The sequence below is a fragment of the Heterocephalus glaber genome, unplaced genomic scaffold (assembly GCF_053883595.1).
Source record: "Heterocephalus glaber isolate CG9 unplaced genomic scaffold, H.glaber_assembly_v1.0 deba00001504, whole genome shotgun sequence".
Lineage (NCBI taxonomy): Eukaryota > Metazoa > Chordata > Mammalia > Rodentia > Bathyergidae > Heterocephalus > Heterocephalus glaber.
In genome coordinates, this window is record NW_028258324.1 from 74,022,917 (window position 1) to 74,047,571 (window position 24,655).

At 41.8% G+C, this 24,655-nt stretch overlaps 1 long non-coding RNA gene across 1 annotated transcript in view; it reads right to left on the bottom strand.

The window, feature by feature from the left end:
* LOC147825463 (uncharacterized) overlaps positions 1-24,655 on the bottom strand; it is a 74,548-nt gene that overhangs the window by 38,500 nt on the left and 11,393 nt on the right. The gene's annotated exons all lie outside the window — the stretch shown is intronic.

The window sequence follows — 24,655 nt, forward strand, 5'->3', positions numbered from 1 at the left end:
CCACTCGTGGAGAATCAGCCAACATAGTAACTAAGGTTTTGTTCCAGGAGATAGTTCCCCGATTTGGCATCCCTCGTTACCTGGGGTCCAACAATGGGCCTGCCTTCATGACACACATATCAAAATTGTTGGCAAGGGCACAACATATCGATTGGAAGTTACACTGTGCCTATCGCCTACAAAGTTCAGGGCAAGTGAAAAGGATAGAACCCTGAAAGAAACCCTGAATAAATATGTTCTAGAAACTGGCGGTAGGTGACCCAATCTGCTTCCTCTAGCCTTGTTAAGAGTTAGATGTACTGCATATGTGACAAGTTTACCCCTTTTAAAATCTTGTATGGGAGGCCACCACCACTCCTCCCTAAGTTAAAGCTTGAACACATAACAGAGAGTTTTTGTGTCTCTTCCATCTCTTCAAGCCTTGCAGATTCTTCAGAGTGAGATCCAGGCTACAATACAACAGGCTTGAGAAAAAAATGCCTTGCAACATTCCAGCCCCACAGTTTTAAGCCAGGAGACCTGGTCCTGATATCCTTCATTTGCTTGCACCGAGGACTTGACTAAATACATTCCCAAATCATTCTTGGCTACCCAATCTGCCACTTTATTTTGTGTCACCGTGTATGTTGTTCCACAAGTCTTGTATTGTAATAAAAAAGGGGCCCATGAACACCCTGGATTAACCACTGAACACTACAGGAGTAAATGGGCTGCCCCCATTTTAGTGCCTATTCTGGTGGGATTAGGAATAGCTGGGTCAGTGGCTATTGGAACTTCCTCCCTGATCCTTCAGGACACAAATTTTAAAGCCCTAACCCACCAAGTAGCCAGAGATTTGGGTCACCTGAAAGACTTGATCTGCAGATTAAAAAACCAGGTTGATTCCCTAGCTGAGATGGTCCTACAAATCAAAGGGGACTTGACCTCCTGTTCATGAAACAAAAAGGGTTATGTGTAGCCCTAAAAAAAGAAAAACCTGTTGCTTCTATGCTAATGGTTAACTACCCTACTTTCTGTTGTAACAGGCCCCTTAGTTATCTTACTTCTGCTTTTGCTCATGAGACCTTGCATTATAAATGCTTTCACTAAATATGTTAGACAGAGGGTTGATGCAGTTAAACTGATGGTGCTGAGACAAAATTATGAGGTTTTGAAAGATGTTTTTAAAAAAAATTCAAAGAGTAAATACAGGAATCAAAGATTTGATTAAGTTACAAGAACCAGGGGGAATGAAGGACCCTCATTAGCAAGACAGGCTCCATATTGCTGCTTGACCCACCTGGCTGCCCTTTAGATGAACTCAGAGGAGGAAGCTTAAAAACCTCCTCCCTTTAGAAAGTCTCTTTAGAAATAACAATTAATCAAGTATTGTTTTACAAATGTTCTAACAGCAGGACGGTCTGCTTCTGTACCTTTTGTTTGCTTTACTAGTTCTATCCCATAGGGAGGCCTAGAAACTGCTGGCCTCAAAGGTGTATAAGACATGTTTGTCTCCCCCCAGTCAAGGCTGGAGTCCAATGCTCAGCTTGGGTCTCAGCCAGTAATAAACTCCTGTGTGGATTTAATATCAGTCTCTGGTTGGTTCTTTCTCACTGGGTGCAACATATATCAAATGCTAATGTGAGCAAAGACCCATTATGTTTGTCCTGTTCAAATCAATGAAGATTCTGTTTGATGTAACAACAGGGAGGAATGAGGTAGAAAGAGTTATGCCAAACATAATTTGGAATGGATAATTACTGTAAAATATTTGTTCATGAACTGTGTCAGCTTAATGTAGCAATAATGCACTGTTTATGTACTTTGTGTGAGCCACCCCTAAAACCCTGTCTGTGCCAACTTGTCCCTATTTGGAAACTCCGGTGGGCCTTCCTCTTCTTGTGGGGCAGCCTGTTCCCAGAAAGATTAGAAAGCAGCCTTGAAATTTGTTTATGTAAGCCCCCAACCTTGAAACCATGGAAAATCGCCTCATGCCACTTTACCGCGTCCTTGCTATATTCTGTATGACTGCAACTTGAGCCACCCTGTAGGCTGTGAGCAAGGTATAAAAAGGAGAAATTGTCTTAGCTCAAGGTCCGTCTATAAGGACTCGTTTCCTGAGGCTGGCCATGGCCTGGCAATAAACTTTTTTATTTTACCCAACTCTTCTGTCTCTGAAAGATCATTTTGACTCCGGATTTGCCGCAAAACACTGCTTCCCAATTAACGCCTCTTCTCCTGCTTCACAGGTGAAATGTGCTCTAGGGGAGTGTTCTGTGCATAAAAGGAGCAAGGGTAGGTGACAGCAAAGCAGCCGTGTCACCTTGCCTCGGCTCGCCGCTCATGTGTGCCGCACACTCTGGCCGACCCGGTGTGGGGAACACCTTGAAATAAGATGGAATTTTAGAACCCTAAGTGTGCTGTAATCCTAAAGTGTGCTGTGACTTTAAGAGTGCTGTAACCTAAGTATAACACAATCATAAGAGTGATGTGTAACCATAAGATATGAAAGTAGAACCTTAAGCAGTATGGAACTGATAAGGGTGTGCCCTGAACTGGACAGGGTGTGCCCCGAAATGGACAGTGTGATAAGTCTGAACCAATACCACAAACGCCCAGTTAGAATAGTATAAAAGGAGCTGAAGACCCCAAGCAAGTTGACGATCCGTCCCACTGACCAGTCGACCAGTCAATCTGATGATCTGACTACCGACCGAGACCTATGCACAGCTGATCCCACTGGGAGGAGCATCGCCTCCGACCAGACGAGACCAGAGGACGAGGCAAGCGGAGAGGCGGATAGGCTAGCGCCGACTCGACGCCCTTCGTCTACGGATCGGACCCTCTGACCCTGCGGGAGGAAACGTCTTGCTCCCATAAGGACTTGCGCAGTACAGGTACAGGGACGTGGTAATTGGCAGACTTAATATTGTGTGATAATTGCATAGTGTGTGGTAATTGTATTGAGATGAATTATGACAATATAAGATAAGTGTGTGAATTATCATCTGAGTCTGAGTCCTCTTTTACCCACGGTACCTGTTTGCGACAGCTGGCATAGTCGGCAGGATCTGTTGAAGCAAGGCAGAATTAGTTTTAAAACCACCAGGTCTCAAGGTTGGAGGTTAAACTTAAGCATTGTACCATTTGGGAATCTGAGAGAGAGAGGAGGATTTGGGAAGGACAACTCTGGAGCTCTGGTCGGGAGCAGAAGGAGGAAGATGTGGAGAGCAAAAGGTTGAAATAACCTTGAGAGACCTCTGAGTCTCTTGAGAACATAATGAATCCTGGATATGCAGCTGGCACAAAAACAAGGATGGTTACTTGTAACGAGAGTGGTTAAATAGAAAGAGTTCGAATGTCTGCAGTGCAAGGGAACGTTATTCCCGGAGTTGTAAGGATACATTTGACCTTTTCCTTGGAAAATAATTAGTCACCAAATTATGTACAGAGGAGGGGTTGGGGGTTGTGGAAAAGGTATATAAAGGGCAATAAAGTGGGAAGAGGGGTCTCCCCTCCGCCTCTCTCTCCTTTTTCTTTTCCTCAGAGGTTGTGTTTTTCTTTCATCCTCTCCCCTCCTCTCAGGTACTGTTCGACTAGTGACGGCTGACACGGTCACAAGTGGCGCCTGAACAGGGACCTGAGCATGGAGGACAAGGTGAAGGACGCCGCCAGATTGTGAGCTCGGATAAGTAAGTAGGGGGCGGTGATATAAGATATAAGGACTACTAGTAGTCAGATGCTATAAGATATGGGGACTACTAGTAGTCGGATGCTGTTTGCTCAGATATTAAAAAGGATGCTTCAGTCCCGTGGAGCTAAGGTAGGGCAACAGCAGTTATGTCATTTTTTAGAATTTGTGGAGAGAGTCTGCCCATGGTTTCCTGAGGAGGGATCAATTAATTTGGAACTTTGGCTAAAAGTCGGAAAACAATTACAAGATTATTATGATCAGGAAGGGCCTTCCAAATTCCCTGTTGATGTGTTTAGCCTTTGGGGTCTTATCAAGGAGAGCTTAGATCCTCGTCAAGGGACTTTAGTGGATAACTCACAAACAGACGCAGTTGCCTCTAGTCCAGAGGACAATCCAAATATAGATAAAGAAATTGAGTACCCTTCTTCAGCCCCCCCTCTTGTGGAAGGTTTAGATGAACACCTCGACCCCCCTGGTGCCACAGATTTAGAGGAGGAGGCAACTAAGTATAACTATGAGGAATGGCCTCCCTTCTCTCTAATAGCTCTTACTGAAAAAATGAAAATAAAAGATAAAAAAGATAAATCTGAAAATACCCATCCCTCAAATCCCATAGATATGTTATGGTTTAATTGGAAATGGAAACAAAAGGAACAAGCACTGTTGAAAAAACGGTCACTTCAGCCCAGCGTCCCGGCAGGGCTTGACCCTTTCCCTGAGGTTGCCCACCCCGATCTTCAGCTGGATTCCCCTCCTGTCCACGACTCTCATCCCCAGCTCCCCGCCCTCTCTCGGCCCTGCAGGCTACTTTACAGGTGGCCGCCGAGAGAGAGGGGAGGATCTGGCTGGGTTCCAAATAGTCTGTCCTGTTTGAGTTTGCTACTTCCTTATCAAGGACTTGGAGTTCTTTTTATATTTACAGGTATAAAAGCACTTTCATTCCTTCTGATTTTAATTTCAAGAGATCTCTGTTAATTGATTATTCCAAAGTTTTTGACCAGTCATACAATTATAAATCTAATAATCATAAATAGGATATTACGATTCATTTTGGCTAAATATATTTGAGTGCACTCTAATTTTATAAATTGTCTTATATGTTTGTCTGTTGTCTGTTGTTTGTCTGTTTGTACAGTTGAGCTCAATTTTTTTTTTCTCTTTTCCTTTTCACCTTTTGAAAATTTTTTTTTTTAAAAAAGATATTCACCTATTGTTAAATTGGCTTACAGATAAATGTTATTAAATTAAAGGCATGTCTTCCTTCCCAGGTTGCTAACTGATCAAAGTGCTACCAAGATTTATTTTATAAAAATAATGTGTATTGTCACCTACATGCAATAATCAAATTGCAATAAACAGTTGTAAAATAGGAAGATATATATTTTCTTATTCTTTGTTTGTCAAAATAGATAGAGACTATGGGTACTCCCTTTGGTGAATAAAGAAGTGGCCACCCAGAAAATAATTATTCTGGTCTTAATTCACTAAAGGGACCCCCTAGTAATTTTTATAATCTTATGGGAGACACACCACAACAAATATTGTCTCAATGTGTTATTATAAATTGATTACATTGGTTATCATTGAAGCTTAAATTCTAAATATGTTATAAATTGATTACATTGGTTATCATTGAAGTTTAAATTCTAAATATGTTATAAATTGATTACATTGGTTATCATTGATGTTTAAGCACTAAATATGTTATTGTAAAATGTTTACATTGGTTAAGTTCTAAATATGTTATTGTAATATGTCCACATTGGTCATCTTCAAAAGCTTAATTTCTGTGTCATAAAAAAGAGAGTGTTATTAGAAAGATGGTTTTGGTACCAAACTACAGTAAAAAACATAAGGTTTTATGTAACTGTGATATTTATTACTGCTCCTTTTCTGGTGTACAAAATGTATTCATGCCCTCTAATTATGTGGGTCTTCCAACATATTGTTTATGGTAATAACCTTTTGATTCGGGTATTTGCCCTTCTCTTATGCTCCAGCCACCTATGAAAATAGGCACACTTGTATTCTGATACATAAAACTGGTATACCCTATAATCCCCAGGGACAGGGGATTGTTGAAGGAGCTCATAATGCCCTTAAACATCAGCTTCAGAAAATAAAAAAGGGGGAGTTATACCCCTTGTCTCCTCAGAATCTCTTAAACCATACCCTTTTCATTTTGAATTTTCCAATGTATGAATAAGACACTCACCAATAACAGGATCATACCATGGGCCAGATGTAGAGTGGACCGGCCAGCCATCTATAACCTCACCGATCAACAAGAAGTGCTACAGGATTGAGTGCCCAATTGGACAATTGTCAAGGTGGGGCGAATACAGAACAGCAGTTGACTGTGGGACTTTGGCGAGTGCCTTCTGGCCCTTTTCAGCCCATGATATGGAAACTTATGGTTGCTATGGGAGGAATAAAAAGGATTGGTGTGGGACCAGATTCCAGGTTGGAGGGAAACATTACGGCTTGTGTGCCCCGGCCCTATTTACTATTATTGGAAGGTTTTAAGATTGAATATGAAAATGGAACTCGTCGATTTAATGTAAAATGTGATAGTTGTACATTGTCAAATTGTGTAAAATTTGGGTGTAAAGGTGCTTTAATAATTCATCAGCCCTCTTTTGTAATGTTACTGGTTAATCTTGCAGAACCATGGTATGCAGAAAAAGGACTTCAAATATTGGAGAGTCTAAACGGTTTGTTAAAAAGAGAAAAAAGGGTGGCCTGCATGATTGTAGCCGGAATTGTTACCTTTATAGCATTTTTGATTAGCTTATCTACCGCCGCAGTTGCTTTATCTTGGTCTGTACAAACCGCAACTTTCATAGATAATCTTTCAATGAATGTGTCTCAAGCCTTAGAGTTACAGGAAGACATTGATGTAAAAATGGAAGAAAAGTTAAATGCTCTTTTTGACACGGTAATATATTTGGGATGCTCCCTTGAAGCTCTCAAACATAGAAACCATTTACAGTGCCATACAGAATATCGTTGGATTTGTGTCACTTCACTAGCTTATAATGTGACAGATTGTAATTGGCAAATGATCCAGGACCATCTAAAAGGGGCATGGTCGTATGGCAATGAAACCTCCGACCTAGTAAAGCTCCATCAGCAAATATTGAGTATTCAACAAACAAGAAAAACAAGTCTGTCACCTGCACAGATGGCACAGTCCCTTTATGACTACTTGAAAACCTTGGTGCCTTCCTCACTTTTTGCTAAACAAATAGTGATAGGCCTTGGGCTGTTGGCAGGTGGATTGTTACTTATGTTTCTTCTTTTCATTATATTTGGCCAGTGTGTTCGATCCATGTTCGCAATGATGGCTGTCCAATTGCATTATCAGAAATTGATCACCCCTAAGCAAGAGGCCGGTTAGTCAATGACGGGTTTGAGACCAGGAGAATCTCTTACCAACCTAAGACAGGGAAGGTTCTCTTCCCAATGAAGGGTAAGGTAGGATTCTGTCCTAGGACCTCACCTAAGACAGGCACGGTCATCTAATAAATAAAGAAGGGGGAGTTGTGGAGAGAGAAAGGTTGAAATAAACTTGAGAGACCTCTGAGTCTCTTGAGAACATAATGAATCCTGGATATGCAGCTGGCACAAAAACAAGGATGGTTACTTGTAACGAGAGTGGTTAAATAGAAAGAATTCGAATGTCTGCAGTGCAAGGGAACGTTATTCCCGGAGTTGTAAGGATACATTTGACCTTTTCCCTGGAAAATAATTAGTCGCCGAATTATGTACGGAGGAGGGGTTGTGGGTTGTGGAAAAGGTATATAAAGGGCAATAAAGTGGGAAGAGGGGTCTCTCCTCTGCCTCTCTCTCCTTTTTCTTTTCCTCAGAGGTTGTGTTTTTCTTTCATCCTCTCCCCTCCTCTCAGGTACTGTTCGACTAGTGACGGCTGGCACCTTCAGGAAGACCCGGACCAAACTTCCAAACTCAAACTGACACCCAAATAGGGGAGTCTCAACACAGTGTAAGCCAACTCTGGAGCTCTGTTTGGGGGGTGAGAAGGAGGAAGAGCCATGCACGATTCTGGACTCCAACCCCTTAGGAAAAAAAAATAGCATTAGATAGGGGAGTTTCAGCATGGTGTAAGCCAACTCTGGAGCTCTGGTCGGAGGCTGAGAAGGAGGAAGAGCCATGCACCATTTTGGACTCAAACATCCCAGAAAAGATCTTTATAGTATTATTAGCAGCAACCATAATCTCATTTGAAATCAGAATTGGCGCAGTAGCCGCAAAAGGATATAGACTAGTGTATGTGTCTATATATTTTCTCATACTCATATTCTATAGCATCCTAAATTACTGGAATCACCTCTGAATAATCCCAAAATCACAAAATGCTGGCTAAATTTAAGAAACTAACAATCAAACCAAAGCCAGAGACCGTGAGTACAGATGACAACAACCGATGGCAAAAAGCAAAAGAGATCGTTAAAGGAAAATGTAGATATAAGGAAGTAGATATAAAGGCTACATTAACAGATCCTAATGTGATACAACCCATATTGGAAAGAGCTTCACAACCTGAGGTCCCAAGCATATTGTTGAAAACAATAGAGGATATAGATAATGATAGAATGAAAGGAAAAGCCATGGCTCAGAAACTGATAGGAAAATTCAAGGATACTAACCCATTTAAGCAGCTAGCCAAACATGAGGGCCCACTGGATCCACCCAGAAAGAATTGGGAGGTTTTTCTGGTCACTAAGACTAGCATTAATACCCCAAGTAGACTTACAAACCCACCGGTGGAAGAAGGTTCCAAAATAAGAGAGGAAATTAGGCCTCTTAAAGGAACAGAGTTAACTCAAATAAGACAAGAATTTGCACAGAACGGTAAGGGGGACGCCTTATACTTATGTGCAGTGTGGGATAAAGGAGCAGATACTATAATGTTAACAAGTGTCAAAATGACTAGAATCAAAAATATAACAGAAAATCCTAGTGTACAGGAAAATCTACCACAGTTCATAGAGCATAATCAAGGTGAGACACATTCACTAATGGATTGGTATACATATGCAATACAAATGACATATCCTACAATAGATCTCATGAAATGGTGTGGGGTGCCTTGCCCCCCCCCCACTAGAACTCTTGAGTGCCTTTTACGGGCATGTCTGGGCCTGCTGCAAGTCTACCCGGCAACAAGGAAGTAGCCCCAGTACCCTCCCCTTGCTCCTTCCCTCTAGCCCTACGGTATATATGCTGTAGCAGCTTCTGCAATAAACGAGACTTGATCAGAAACCTGTCTTGTCTCCATCGCTCATGTCCCCTGTCCTTTGTCATTCTCACTCCCCCTCTAGGGTCTCTGTTGACTTACCCGCGGGATGGGACAAGTGGCGCCCAGCGTGGGGCCCAAGAACGGGGGATCCAGTGAAGAACGCTGCCCGGGGGCCCAATAAAATAGAAGAGACAAATAAAATAGAAAAAAGAGGATTGCGTCTGACGTGAACCTGCCGTCTTTCCTGCACCTCGGTGAGTTGAGCAGCGATTATGGGACAGGTGATTAGCCAACATGAGTTGTTTGTGGAAGGTCTTAAAAAAAAAAAAAACTTTACAGGCACGAGGGGTAAAGGTTACAGTCAAACAGTTGTTAAAATATTTTGATTATATTAGAGATCTCTGCCCTTGGTTTCCCGCCGAGGGTACCATTGACGAGAGGAGATGGAAAAGAGTAGGGGAGGCCCTTAAAGATTATTATGCTACTTGTGGACCAGGAAAGGTTCCGATTACTACATTTTCTTATTGGAATCTTATTAATGAAATTATCTCCCAAAAAACCAAAGATCCGCTGGTGGCTCAAGCCATCCAGGTCGGGGAGACAGCTCTCCGATCGGAGGAAGGGTCGATCACTCTCCCTCGGAGTGAGGAGTTTGTAAACACCCCCCGAGATGCCAAGATGGCGCCGAGGCCCAAGCCCCTGCGGGACGGGACTTCCTCAAAGAATGAGGAAGAAGACTTGATGTCTTTTGATAGTGATGATGAGCCAGACCAAAAAAAAAAAAAAAAAAATGCAACCGATGAGGGTTTACAGGCGGGCTCTGCCTCATCCAAGCCTTTTAAGAAAAAGCTTCGGCGCTCCTCAGCTTCTGCCTCCGCCCTTTCAGCCCCTGCCTCTAACCCCGCCCCGCCAGTGAAAGAGGAACCGACCTTGTACTCTTCCCTCCGCCCCCTCAGACACCCCCCCTTGCCACAGAACGATCCGGGGGGAGGCTGACTGGGCCAATCTTGAGGAGGAGGCAACCAGATATCGTAATCCTGACTGGCCACCCGTAGTTCAATGTCCGCCTCCTTATGTTCCAGTACCCAACACTCCCAATGCGCCTGCTTTGGCATGCCCTGCTGTTGATCCCCCAAAGGAACTCCGGGACAAGATAAAATTTCTAAAAGAACAAATAAGGTTAGAAAAGGAACACCAAGAACTTATTACCCAGCTCAAAGGCTTAAGAACAGGCAAAACCCATGAAAATGTCCGTAGAGAGGACAAATTTAAGCCACGACCCCCCATTAGAGGGGCAGCCCCTAGGGTGCCATCCGGATCAGGAGTACCCCTAGAATTTGAAAATGTGGAAGCCTTTCCCGTAACTGAAACTACTGACGCGCAGGGACAGGCGTGGAGACACCACAGTGGTTTCGATTTTAAGGTCATTAAAGAATTTAAAATGGCCGCTGCTCAATATGGGGCCACTGCACCTTACACAATGGCCATTTTAGAATCGGTGGCAGAAAATTGGCTCACCCCAATTGATTGGCAGACTCTGGCCCGCGCCACCCTTACAGGAGGTGATTATTTACTATGAAAATCTGAATATGTGGAAAATTGCCAAGATACTGCTAGACACAATGCTCAGGTGGGTAATGGTTGGATACCCGATATGCTTCTGGGGGATGGGGCCTATGCTGCCAACGATCAACAGATGCAATTTGATGTGGGGTTGTATGCCCAGATTCAGACCACAGCCATGTTGTTACAAAATATTTACATTGGTTAAGTTTTAAATATGTTATTGTAATATGTCCACGTTGGTTATCTTCAAAAGCTTAATCAGGTTAGCCTAACTCTCTTATCTACAGCCCAGCCTTGCTTACATTGCAGGACGAAATTTTGCTTACAGGTTAAAAAGATGACATCCCTGAATCTGTTGCATGGTCTGTTGCTGTTCCTGGCACTGACAACAAAAAACGGATTTCAACCAGTTAACAAAGAACAACTGCTCATTGCCCTGTATGGTAACCCCTGTGACTGTGCTGGGGGTTCTGGCGGGGCTGCACCCACAAGTTACACTCGTAGTACTGATTGCTGCAACAAGATTGCCTACTTGGTTTATGAGGTCGCGCTAGTGGAAGGATATAACCAAAAATGGGATTGCGTCCCTAAGCCTAAAGTCATACCAACAGTCAATGGTGAACCAGGGCCATGCCCTGCCAATTGTGCCAAGGCCACAGAAATGCATTCTACTTGTTACACTGAAGCCCAACAATGTACACATTCCGATGGAAAAATATATCTAACTGCTGTTCTACAAAGAACTTACAGGGGCTCCGTCGGAGGTGACTGGGACTTTTCCAGCCCCACTGGATATCCTGAATTTGGCCAAGCCTCCTGCAACGGCAGTCCCGGCAAAGATGTCTGCTGGCTGCCACAGGCCCCAATTCATGTATCTGATGGTGGCGGGCCTTCAGATCAGCTCAGGGAAGAGCGAGTACAAAAACAGCTCGAGACTATCATCCAAGAGATGTACCCCTCCCTAAATTATCATCCGCTGGCCTTTCCCAAACCTCAAGGCCCAGACCCTGACGTCCAAACCCTGAGTGTCTTAGAGGCCACTTATCAATTGATCAATACATCCAACCCAGCCTTTGCTGCGGATTGTTGGCTATGCTTGACCCTTGGCACACCCCTGCCCCTCGCCTTGCCAGTTGTCGACCAAACTGACTATGCCAACAGTTCTAGTTACAATTGCAGTTTTTCTCTGCCCTTCAGGGTCCAGCCAGTACAGTTCAATGCTTCAGCTTGTTATCTAAGTTCGGGCCACAACGATAGCTTCGATATACCTGTCAGAGTCCAAAATTTCTCTCTCTGCTCTGTAATGCTTAATGGCTCTGCCGCCATTTGCCCTGCCCCGGGTCACGTGCTCATCTGTGGAGGGAGCTTGGCATTCACCTCCCTCCCCACTAATTGGACTGGGCTGTGCGTGGGGGCGACTGTCCTCCCGGACATCGCCGTCATTCCTGGAGATGAGCCGGTGCCCTTGCCCAGCTTTGACTATATCGCTGGGCGACATAAAAGGGCCATTTCACTGGTCCCCCTGCTCGTGGGGCTGGGGGTGTCCGGTGCCCTTGCCACTGGCTCTGCTGGCATCGGAGTGGCGTTACACTCCTATGCCAAATTATCCAACCAGTTGATTAATGATGTTCAAGCTCTCTCTAACACTCTTACAGATATACAAGATCAGATCGATTCTTTGGCTGAGGTGGTCCTTCAAAACAGAAGGGGCCTGGACCTCCTCACGGCGAAACAAGGAGGGATTTGCATAGCCCTAAATGAACATTGTTGTTTCTATGCCAATAAATCTGGGATCATCAGGGGAAAAATTCGCGAACTTCAGGAAGATCTAAACAGACAACGACAAGAGTTCGCTCAAAATCCCCTCTGGACTGGCCTCAATGGTTTCCTCCCTTATCTTCTCCCTTTGCTGGGACCCTTATTGGGCCTACTTCTGCTCATTTCTTTGGGGCCCATAATATACAACAAAATCATGGCCTTCCTTAGAGCCCAGATAGAGGCAATAAAAACAGCACCCATACAGGTCTACTATCATAGATTGGCAATGGCTGACCAGGACGAATGCCGGACCATCGATTAGGTCCTTGCCATGGTGAAGTGTTTTCGCCCCACCTGGTGAGTGGGCTGGCAAGCCAATGACGGGCAACTGAGCAAGCATGCCATGCAATGAGAGAGCCCTTGTGCGCCACCTAAGACAGGTGCCAGAGCCTTGATTCTCTGGTTAACCGATGATGGGTAAGGTGCACGGTGCAGACACGTATGTCGCTCTGACCCAAGACAGGCTCAGCCTCCGCAGGCTTGGCTCTCCTGACGCCTTTCTAAAATTATAATTTTAAAGGGAGGACCTGTGGGGGGCCTTGCCCCCCCCCACTAGAACTCTTGAGTGCCTTTTACGGGCATGTCTGGGCCTGCTGCAAGTCTACCCGGCAACAAGGAAGTAGCCCCAGTACCCTCCCCTTGTTCCTTCCCTCTAGCCCTATGGTATATATGCTGTAGCAGCTTCCACAATAAACGAGACTTGATCAGAAACCTGTCTTGTCTCCATCTCTCGTGTCCCCTGTCCTTTGTCATTCTCACTCCCCCTCTAGGGTCTCTGTTGACTTACCCGCGGGATGGGACAAAATGGGAAGCAGAGACAAAATGGAACACATGGGATCAAGGAATAGATTTAGTCAGGACATTAGGTGTAATAGGAATGGTATATTCAAGAGCACTCACACCGCATGAAACAATATTAACACCAGGTTTCAAGAAAATCATCCTAAAGGGAGCACCAAACCATTTAAAAATAATAATAAGTCCGAATGTACAATCAGCTAGAACAATTGGAGACATGATTAATTTTCTAAAAGAAAACAGAGAATTAGAAAAAACAAATGTCATGACCTTTGCCACAGATAGTTTGACAAACAACAACATAAAAAAGAAAAAGGGAATATTCAATAGATTCAATAGATTCAACAATGTACAACCAATGAGAAATGATAATAGACAACCAAACACAAGACAGATGAATAACCAACGATTTCAAAATGAGACAAGACAAGGAAGATACCAACCCACATATCGTTATCTAAATAGATACCAAGAAAACAACAACAGAGGCCCGAATATTTTAGGGAAAGGAAGTCTGGGCAGACAGTTGCCCAGACAGCCCAGACAGAATCAATACTTCAACCAACCCCACAGATTCTATCAAGCAAGGATCCAAGGCCGTGGATTAGGATACCGATAATACTACACAAGAAACCCACACCAACAACATGGCTAGTAGACACAGGGAGTGAAATTAGCATATTCAAAGACATAATATTACCAAAGATACATAACACAAAAAACATGATACAAATACAAGGAATTACAGGAAACATAACTACACTAAACAAAATAAGGGCAAGATTAGAGATATATGACAAAATAATAGAATGCAACATGTATAATGGAAATGTATCACACAATATATTAGGCATGGATATAAGACCTAAGATATGGAACCATTGGAAATACATAAGAAATTGCATAAAACCAGAACACGTATGCCTAACACAAGTAAAAATAGATCCTATACAATTACCTCAAATACCAAACTCTTTCACAAGCCAATACCCAATCAAGGGTGGATTACAAGACATTACAGACACAATAACACTATTGGAAGAGGAAGATGTGATAGAACATACATCAAGCTTTAATTATAACAGCCCCATATGGCCAGTAAAGAAACCATCAGGCACATGGAGACTAACAATAGATTACAGAAACATCAATAAATTAACTCCAAACATGCCAGGAAGTTTGCCAGAACTAGAAGATATTATAAAGAAAATTAACACATTTGCACCATCATTTCTAGCAACAATTGACTTAAAAAATGTTTTTCTGTATACCATTACATGAGGATTCCAGGGAAATGACAACATTCACATGGGATAACAAACAATATAGATTTAAAAGATTACCACAAGGATACAAGAATAGCCCTATAATAGCACATAATGCATTACAATTTACATTAAACAAGATGCCAAAGGACAAAGACATACTTATATTATCATATGTGGATGATCTACTGGTAGGAGGAAAGCAGGAAAAGAAAATCAAAGACACATTAGACAAATTCGTACAAATATTAAGACAGGATGGATGGACAGTTAATGATGATAAAGTACAACAGCCTAGCACATCAGTTAAATTTCTAGGTATACAATGGACTACTGAGGGACCTACAATCCCACAAACAGTATTAGATAAAATACAAATAATTAAGGACCCTACAAATAAAAGGAATTACAACAGCTATTAGGCCTTTTCAATTTCTAGAGAAATCATAGCCCATATATCCAAAACATTATGAAACCCTTACACAATATCACTAAGAAAGCATCTGACTTTAGATGGACAGAAAATGAAAAACAGATATTAAACAGCCTCGAAGAATTGTGCAAGACATATAAATCAGTAAATTACCCCAAACAGGGAGATACAATAGTCTAGATATCTTATTCCACCAAGAAGATGGAAATTGGAACCTATTTATAAAAAATAATACATAATTAAGGGCTGTAGGCTTTTTCTGTAAAAAATTCCCATGGTCAGACCATAAATATTCAATACTTGAAAAGACAATATGGACAACTTATGAAGCAATTTGGACATGTAGTGGTTTATTAAGTGACAGACCCATAACCATTAGATCTGAGGTACCTATCCTCCGGTGGATACAATCAGACCCAAGGGAAACAGCCACAAGACCGCAGGATGTGAAAGTTGTACACTGGAAATGGTTCTTGAAGTCAGCCCTGAGCAGAGAGACGGTGGTAGCAAAGGGGTCGCTGCCTTCTCTATCCCAAAGTGCTCTGATGCACCAGGGGATGGACCCAGAACCCTGTGACACGATAAGTGCAACAGAGGAGCTGGGAAAACCTATAATCTCCCTACCAGATATGATCACCCTACCCCAAAAGAGGCATGCACTTGGACAATGGGGACCACCTATATACAATAACTCCTTGCCTAACGCATGGTTCATGGATGGATCTGCATCACAAAAAGGTGGAACCATATACTGGAAAGCACTGGCTTATAGACCTGGGGATGGTATGGTAAAAACCAAGGAAGGTACATCAAAAGCTGCTCAACATGCAGAAGTATTAGCAGTAGCAATGGCATATGAACAATCAAAATTGGAAAAACAAGAAAAAAAAATATATATTCACAGATTCATGGGTCGTAGCCAATGGTATAACCATGTGGGCGTCCAAATGGAAGGAAAATTCTTGGAAAATCAATGACAAACCAATATGGTCTAAAGAGGCCTGGGAAACTATAGAATCAGCCTCCAGACAAATGAAAATATATGTAGCCCATGTCTCAGCACATACTAGAAAGAAAGATATTACATCAACTCTAAATGATAAGGTAGATAAATTTAGTAAGATATGCACAACAACAGTCACACCTCTTAAACTTAGAAGACAGTGGAAAGCACAGCGTACAGAACAAGATAGAAACACAAAAAGAAACCAACACAAACAAATAACAACCAAAGTAAAAGGTACCTGGGAAATCATACCAAAACAACAAGCAAGATTAACCAATGAACATATCCTACAAATCCATAAGATGTTAGGTGTGGAGAGCGAAAGGTTGAAATAACCTTGAGAGACCTCTGAGTCTCTTGAGAACATAATGAATCCTGGATATGCAGCTGGCACAAAAACAAGGATGGTTACTTGTAACGAGAGTGGTTAAATAGAAAGAGTTCGAATGTCTGCAGTGCAAGGGAACGTTATTCCCGGAGTTGTAAAGATACATTTGACCTTTTCCCTGGAAAATAATTAGTCGCCGAATTATGTACAGAGGAGGGGTTGGGGGTTGTGGAAAAGGTATATAAAGGGCAATAAAGTGGGAAGAGGGGTCTCCCCTCCGCCTCTCTCTCCTTTTTCTTTTCCTCAGAGGTTATGTTTTTCTTTCATCCTCCCCCCTCCTCTCAGGTACTGTTCGACTAGTGACGGCTGGCACGGTCACAAGTGGCGCCCAAACAGGGACCTGAGCATGGAGGACAAGGTGAAGGACGCCGCCAGATTGTGAGCTCGGATAAGTAAGTAGGGGGCGGTGATATAAGATATAAGGACTACTAGTAGTCAGATGCTATAAGATATGGGGACTACTAGTAGTCGGATGCTGTTTGCTCAGATATTAAAAAGGATGCTTCAGTCCCGTGGAGCTAAGGTAGGGCAACAGCAGTTATGTCATTTTTTAGAATTTGTGGAGAGAGTCTGCCCATGGTTTCCTGAGGAGGGATCAATTAATTTGGAACTTTGGCTAAAAGTCGGAAAACAATTACAAGATTATTATGATCAGGAAGGGCCTTCCAAATTCCCTGTTGATGTGTTTAGCCTTTGGGGTCTTATCAAGGAGAGTTTAGATCCTCGTCAAGGGACTTTAGTGGATAACTCACAAACAGACGCAGTTGCCTCTAGTCCGGAGGACAATCCAAATATAGATAAAGAAATTGAGTACCCTTCTTCAGCCCCCCCTCTTGTGGAAGGTTTAGATGAACACCTCGACCCCCCTGGTGCCACAGATTTAGAGGAGGAGGCAACTAAGTATAACTATGAGGAATGGCCTCCCTTCTCTCTAATAGCTCTTACTGAAAAAATGAAAATAAAAGATAAAAAAGATAAATCTGAAAATACCCATCCCTCAAATCCCATAGATATGTTATGGTTTAATTGGAAATGGAAACAAAAGGAACAAGCACTGTTGAAAAAACGGTCACTTCAGCCCAGCGTCCCGGCAGGGCTTGACCCTTTCCCTGAGGTTGCCCACCCCGATCTTCAGCTGGATTCCCCTCCTGTCCACGACTCTCATCCCCAGCTCCCCGCCCTCTCTCGGCCCTGCAGGCTACTTTACAGGTGGCCGCCGAGAGAGAGAGAGAGAGAGAGAGAGAGAGAGAGAGAGAGAGAGAGAGAGGAGGATCTGGCTGGGTTCCAAATAGTCTGTCCTGTTTGAGTTCGCTACTTCCTTATCAAGGACTCGGAGTGCGTAATCAGGGTCCCTCTTCCCCTTTGCAGACTAAACAAAAATTAGATAGAACAGGAATAGGGTATTTTTAATGGGGCTATTGACCTCCCTGTGCCCCACGCAGATCCCATCACATGGAAAACTAGTGACCCTGTGTGGGTGGATCAATGGCCTTTAACCCAAGAAAAAATTCTCGCTGCAGAACAGTTAGTACAGGAACAGCTCTGCGCTGCGCATATTGAATCTTCTAATTCTCCATGGAATTCCCCTATCTTTGTAATTAAGAAAAAATCAGGAAAGTGGCGACTTTTACAGGATTTAAGAGCAGTTAATAAAACCATGGAAATTATGGGGGCCCTACAGCCCGGACTTCCAATACCGTCCGCTATTCCAGCACAAACTTTCAAAATAAGTGTGGATTTAAAAGATTGTTTCTATACAATTCCTCTTGCCCCGCAAGATTGTAGACGTTTTGCCTTTAGTGTACACTCTGTTAATTTTAAAGGACCCGTACAATGTTTTCAGTGGAAGGTTTTGCCACAAGGTATGGCTAATAGCCCCACCCTGTGTCAAAAGTTTGTAGCTCAAGCGATCCAACTAGTCAGGACAGATTACCCATCATTATATTTAGTTCATTATATGGATGACAATCTTTTAGCCTCTAGTAATGAATCCCTTTTATTAAGCGTGTTTGCTGATTTACACCAGGCATTAGTAAACAATGGATTAGTTGTGGCCCCTGAAAAAATCCAAACTCGACCTCCTTTCTCCTATCTTGGCCACGTTCTGTATCCTAAAGTCATTTATCCTCAAAAATTTCAATTAAGAAAAGATGCCTTATGCACTTTAAATGATTATCAAAAATTGTTAGGGGATATAAATTGGCTGCGCTCATATTTAAAATTGTCCACGGGAGATTTAAAACCCCTTTTTGATGTTTTAAAAGGGGATTCTGACCCCTCTTTGCCTCGACAGCTTTCTAAACAAGCCAGAAAAGCGCTTCATAAAGTTGAGTTAGCTATTCAAGACCAGACCGTCCACTACTTTGATTATAGCCGCCCCTGGGCTGCTTATGTTCTGGCCACGCAACATATGCCTACTGCTGTTCTTTGGCAGGATGGCCCATTACTTTGGCTACATTTGCCTGTTTCCCCTGCTAAAGTTTTATTTCCTTACTATGAATCAGTAGCCCAGCTTGTACAACTCATACATGAAGAATCACGTAAATATTTTGGCATTGAGCCTTCTTTAATACGGGTCCCTTTTACACAACAACAAATTAATTGGCTTTTTCATAATGTTGATTCTTGGGCTCTCGCTTTTGCTCACTTTAACAGTTCTATTAGTTATCATCTCCCTCCAGATAAATTACTTCAATTCGCTGACGTTCATTCGTTTGTTTTCCCAAAAGTTATTCGTCTATCTCCCATCCCTCAAGCCAAGTCAATTTTCACTGATGGCTCATCCAACGGACGTGCCGTGTATGTTGTGGGAGATGATGTTCATACTTTTTCCTTCACTCCCTCTTCTGCACAAGTGATAGAACTTTGAGCCGTTGCTATAGCTTTTGATCTTTTTCATAATGAATCTTTTAATTTGTATACAGATAGCCAATATATTGCAAGGGCCATTCCCTTATTGGAAACGGTGTCTTTTATTGCCTCTGCTGCCACTCCTATCCAATCTCTTTTTGCACAGATTCAACAATTTTTACGTTCTCGCACAGAGCCATGCTATATCGGTCATGTGCATGCTCATTCTAATCTCCCTGGTGCCATCTCGGCGGGAAATTGCCTTGCGGATCAGGCCACCAAAATTGTCGCCCCTACACAAATACAATTGGCACAACAACACCATGCTATTCATCATCAAAATAGTCGTAGCCTATGCTATCAATTCGGCCTTACACGTGAGGCTGCTAGACAAATTGTTAAACAGTGTACTCATTGTCCACTCCTTTCTACCGTCCCCCATTATGAAGTTAACCCCCGAGGTCTTAAACCCAATCAATTGTGGCAGATGGATGTTACTCATATTTCTGAGTTTGGAAAACAGAAATATGTTCACATCAGTGTTGATACTTTTTCAGGCTTCATCATGGCTACTGCTCTTCAAGGTGAAGCTACAAAACATGTTATCTCCCACTGTTTACGTTGTTTTTCCATAGTCAGTCTACCTCAAATTATTAAAACAGATAATGGCTCTGGATATACCAGTAAACAATTTTCTCAATTCTGCATGCATCTACAAATTTTACATAAAACTGGTATACCCTATAATCCCCAGGGACAGGGGATTGTTGAATGAGCTCATAATACTTTTAAACATCAGCTTCAAAAAATAAAAAACGGGGAATTATACCCCTTGTCTCCCCAGAATCTTCTAAATCATGCCCTTTTCATTTTAAATTTTCTTACCTTGGATGCACAGAAACTAACACCTGCTGATCGATTATGGCATCCAAATACAAAAACATCCTATGCACAAGTAAAATGGAAAGACCCCCTCATGGGCCAATGGAATGGTCCTGATCCTGTACTAATCTGGGGACGAGGGCATGTCTGTGTTTTTCCACAGAATGAAGACAGTGCGCCATGGTTGCCAGAACAGCTCGTTCGCCAGGTGGATGTCTCTTCAACAGAATCTCTTCCTCCTCATAATGATGGCCACAATGACCAGATGTGAGATGTTCTGGGCTTATGTCCCTGACCCTCCGCTTCTCCATCCTGTTACCTGGGAAGACCCACCAATTTCTGTGTATGTGAATAATACTCGTATTACAGGACCACCCGCAAATGATCACTTAAAGGAAGATAAAAAATTTAATTATACATTTGCAGGGAAAGGTAGAGGAGTTCCTATATGTTTTTCTTTAAATGGAACTGTCTCCGGATGTTTAAATGTCACTTGGGACTCATGGACTCAAGGTTCCTTATATGGTAATAATGGACATAATATTCATCTGCCCTGGCCTTCTTGTGGTGGTCCCTTGGTCCCGATTGACATGCTGCCCCAAGGATATCCCCCTTGTATGAATAAGACTGAAATAAGTAATAGAATAATACCTTGGCACCAGTGTGTAGTACAGTGGCCTGCGATCTACAACTTTACTAACAGACCTGAAGTCCTACAAGATTGGAGTGCTCAACTGGATAATTGTCAGGGAGGCGCTGCTATGGAACAACAGTTAACTGTGGGACTCTGGCGATCGCCTCCTGGTCCTTTCCAACCAATGTTGTGGAAGTTGATGGTTGCCATGGGTGGAATAAAAAGAATAGGTGTTGGGGTCAACCAAGAAGGGGATGCATTGGAAGAAAATATTACAGCTTGTATGCCCCCACCATATTTGCTCTTATTAGGAAACTTTAAGATTGAGTATAAAAATGAAACTCGTCAATTTGATGTAGTATGTGATAATTGTATATTGTCAAATTGTGTGAAATTTGGGTATCAAAATGTTTTAATAATTCATCAGCCCTCTTTTGTAATGTTTCCAGTTAACCTTTCAGAACCATGGTATGCAGAAAAAGGACTTCAAATATTGGAAAGTCTAAATGGTCTGTTAAAAAGAGAAAAAAGGGTGGCCTGCATGATTGTAGCCAGAATTGTCACTTTTATAGCATTTCTGACTAGCTTATCTACCACCGCAGTTGCTTTATCTCAGTCTGTATAAGCCGCAACTTTCGTAGATACTCTTTCAATGAATGTGTCTCAAGCCTTAGAGTTACAGGAAGACATTGATGTAAAAATGGAAGAAAAGTTAAATGCTCTTTTTGACACGGTAATATATTTGGGACGCTCCCTTGAAGCTCTCAAACATAGAAACCATTTACAGTGCCATGTAGAATATCGTTGGATTTGTGTCACTTCACTAGCTTATAATGTGACAGATTGTAATTGGCAAATGATCCAGGACCATCTAAAAGGGGCATGGTCGCATGGCAATGAAACCTCCGACCTAGTAAAGCTCCATCAGCAAATATTGAGTATTCAACAAACAAGAAAAACAAGTCTATCACCTGCACAGATGGCACAGTCCCTTTATGACTACTTGAAAACCTTGGTGCCTTCCTCACTTTTTGCTAAACAAATAGTGATAGGCCTTGGGCTGTTGGCAGGTGGATTGTTACTTATGTTTCTTCTTTTCATTATATTTGGCCAGTGTGTTCGATCCATGTTCGCAATGATGGCTGTCCAATTGCATTATCAGAAATTGATCACCCCTAAGCAAGAGGCCGGTTAGTCAATGACGGGTTTGAGACCAGGAGAATCTCTTACCAACCTAAGACAGGGAGGTTTCTCTTCCCAATGACGGGTAAGGAAGGATTCTGTCCTAGGACCTCACCTAAGACAGGAACGGTCATCTAATAAATAAAGAAGGGGGAGTTGTGGAGAGCGAAAGGTTGAAATAACCTTGAGAGACCTCTGAGTCTCTTGAGAACATAATGAATCCTGGATATGCAGCTGGCACAAAAACAAGGACGGTTACTTGTAATGAGAGTGGTTAAATAGAAAGAGTTTTAATGTCTGCAGTGCAAGGGAATGTTATTCCCGGAGTTGTAAAGATACATTTGACCTTTTCCCTGGAAAATAATTAGTCGCCGAATTATGTGCAGAGGAGGGGTTGTGGGTTGTGGAAAAGGTATATAAAGGGCAAAAAAGTGGGAAGAGGGGTCCCCCCTCTGCCTCTCTCTCCTTTTTCTTTTCCTCAGAGGTTGTGTTTTTCTTTCATCCTTTCCCCTCCTCTCAGGTACTGTTTGACTAGTGATGGCTGGCACCGTTAGGACACTTAGGAACCCATCCCACATTTAAATGGATCCAAGATAGACATTTACCATCAACATGGCACTCAGTAAAAAATGCAACAAAACTATGTAAAAATTGTCCTTCTAATAAATTAAAATTCAACCAAAAAAGAGTTGGAGAGCCCATATACAGACCAGGATTTAATAGGCTAGTACAAATAGATTTCATTGGACCACTAAAGGATAAATTAAATATATATATGTGCACAATGGTAGACACAACAACAGGTTTAGGACTAGCAAGACATGGGAGGTCACCCACCTCCGGACTAACAATACTTACAATACAAACATGGATAGCATAATATGGTTACCCACAAATAATAGAATCTGACCAAGGATCACATTTCACATCAAAAATTGTACAAAAATTTGCCAAAAGCGAAGGCATACTTTGGAACTTCCATTTACCATACAATCCAACAGCTAGTGGATCAATAGAAAGATTTAATGCACTATTAAAAACTACATTACATAGTACAACAGGCACCATATCACACCAAATCGCTGAAGCACTTCACATATTGAATAACAGACCAAGACCATATAGAGCTACACCTATAGAAGAAGCATTTGAGAATAAACACAAACCATACATAATTCAAATGACAACACCAGATAAGGAAATATCAAGGAACTACAAAGCCATATACAAAGACCATAAAAACAACATACACCCAACAGAAATGTTAGCACAAGGCACACACAACACAGTATGGACCACAAATGACAAAGGTAAATTAAACCAAGTTAGACTGGATAACATAGCATAAAGGATACAAATAGTAACTAGATTCCATCATGATTCCAGATGGAATGCAACCAAACAAGGATAAAGATGGCAAACTTCATAAGAAGATCTATCAGGATTCTGAAGATCATAGTCATCACCATCATCATACTATATATAATAACATTCATAATCTCTGCCATAATACATACACAACATCACTGCAAAACAATATGGAAGTGGACAAATCCCACAGACAACACAACCAAAACAAAAAATTTCTTTGGATATTTGGCAAACCACACAATATGCATCATAGATTGTTACCTATAATGATGACATTAATAATAATTGGAACATCTAGTGCTAATAATAATACCACAATCAGTACAACTACTACCACAACTAGTACAACTACTACAACCACAACCACGACAGGCACTACAACAAATCCTATCCAAACATTAAAGTTCAACTATCCAGTGAAGGAAACACACAACATCACAGGAAAAATACTAAGATATTGGGATCATCATACACTATTAAATACACACTATGGAGTTCACGATTTTTTCCAGAAATACCAATATTGCAACACAAAAATCAATAGATACAACCCATCATGTACTCCTTGGAATAATGCAGTACATTACAAGTTACAACCAATATCGCATCTACATAAACAAGTAGAAGAAGACATCATTCTACATGATGAAAACAACCCAATCAGATGTTCAGGAAACTCATTGTGGAGACAGGCAACACAAGCTAGAGCCATATACAATATATGGTGGAATGAAGAAGAACTCAAACAAACTACAACCCTATACAGACCAGAACAACAGTTCTACTGTATGGCAGAACAACCACAAACAACATTCTCATGCGATATGGGAATAACAACCAGATTTCTATCAGCATTCTTCGCAACATGGATAGAACAACAAAGAGAAGACACAACACAAGATTATGAATATTATTATGAATATGAAGGATCAGGGGAAGAAGAAGAACAAACACTTACCACCACACCACAACCTATAAAAACATGTTTCAGGAATGGACAAATGCAACTGAACTCTACAGAATGTAAACCACATGTAATTCCATTGATTAATTTTACATCATTACCTTCATTGACACCACCATATGGAAATATATGTCCAAAGAGCATCATAGACAAATATCCAAATGATACAATATTATGTGCAGCAGGATTTCCAAATCTACCATATTACAATAAATTAGAAATATTGAGTAATCCAGGGCAATCTATAAACTTCAGCTTACCACCATTACCAAAAATGACAACCATTTTAGGATTAGGAATAGAACATTATAGACCACCTATTGTATTGACAGAATTAATAACACAGCCACTACCACAATTTTCAACACCTAGAAGAGCACAACATAAATATGTTAATAGATGCCTTTATCAAACAATGATATGTAATATAGTAAACTTATTCCAAAATGTTGCTACTACTATCATTAATATAACCCACGTAAAACATACAAGTCAAATAGGAGTTATATGCTATGAATCACTAAAAATTAATCCATCATCACCAACAGAGCTTAAAAACATAAAG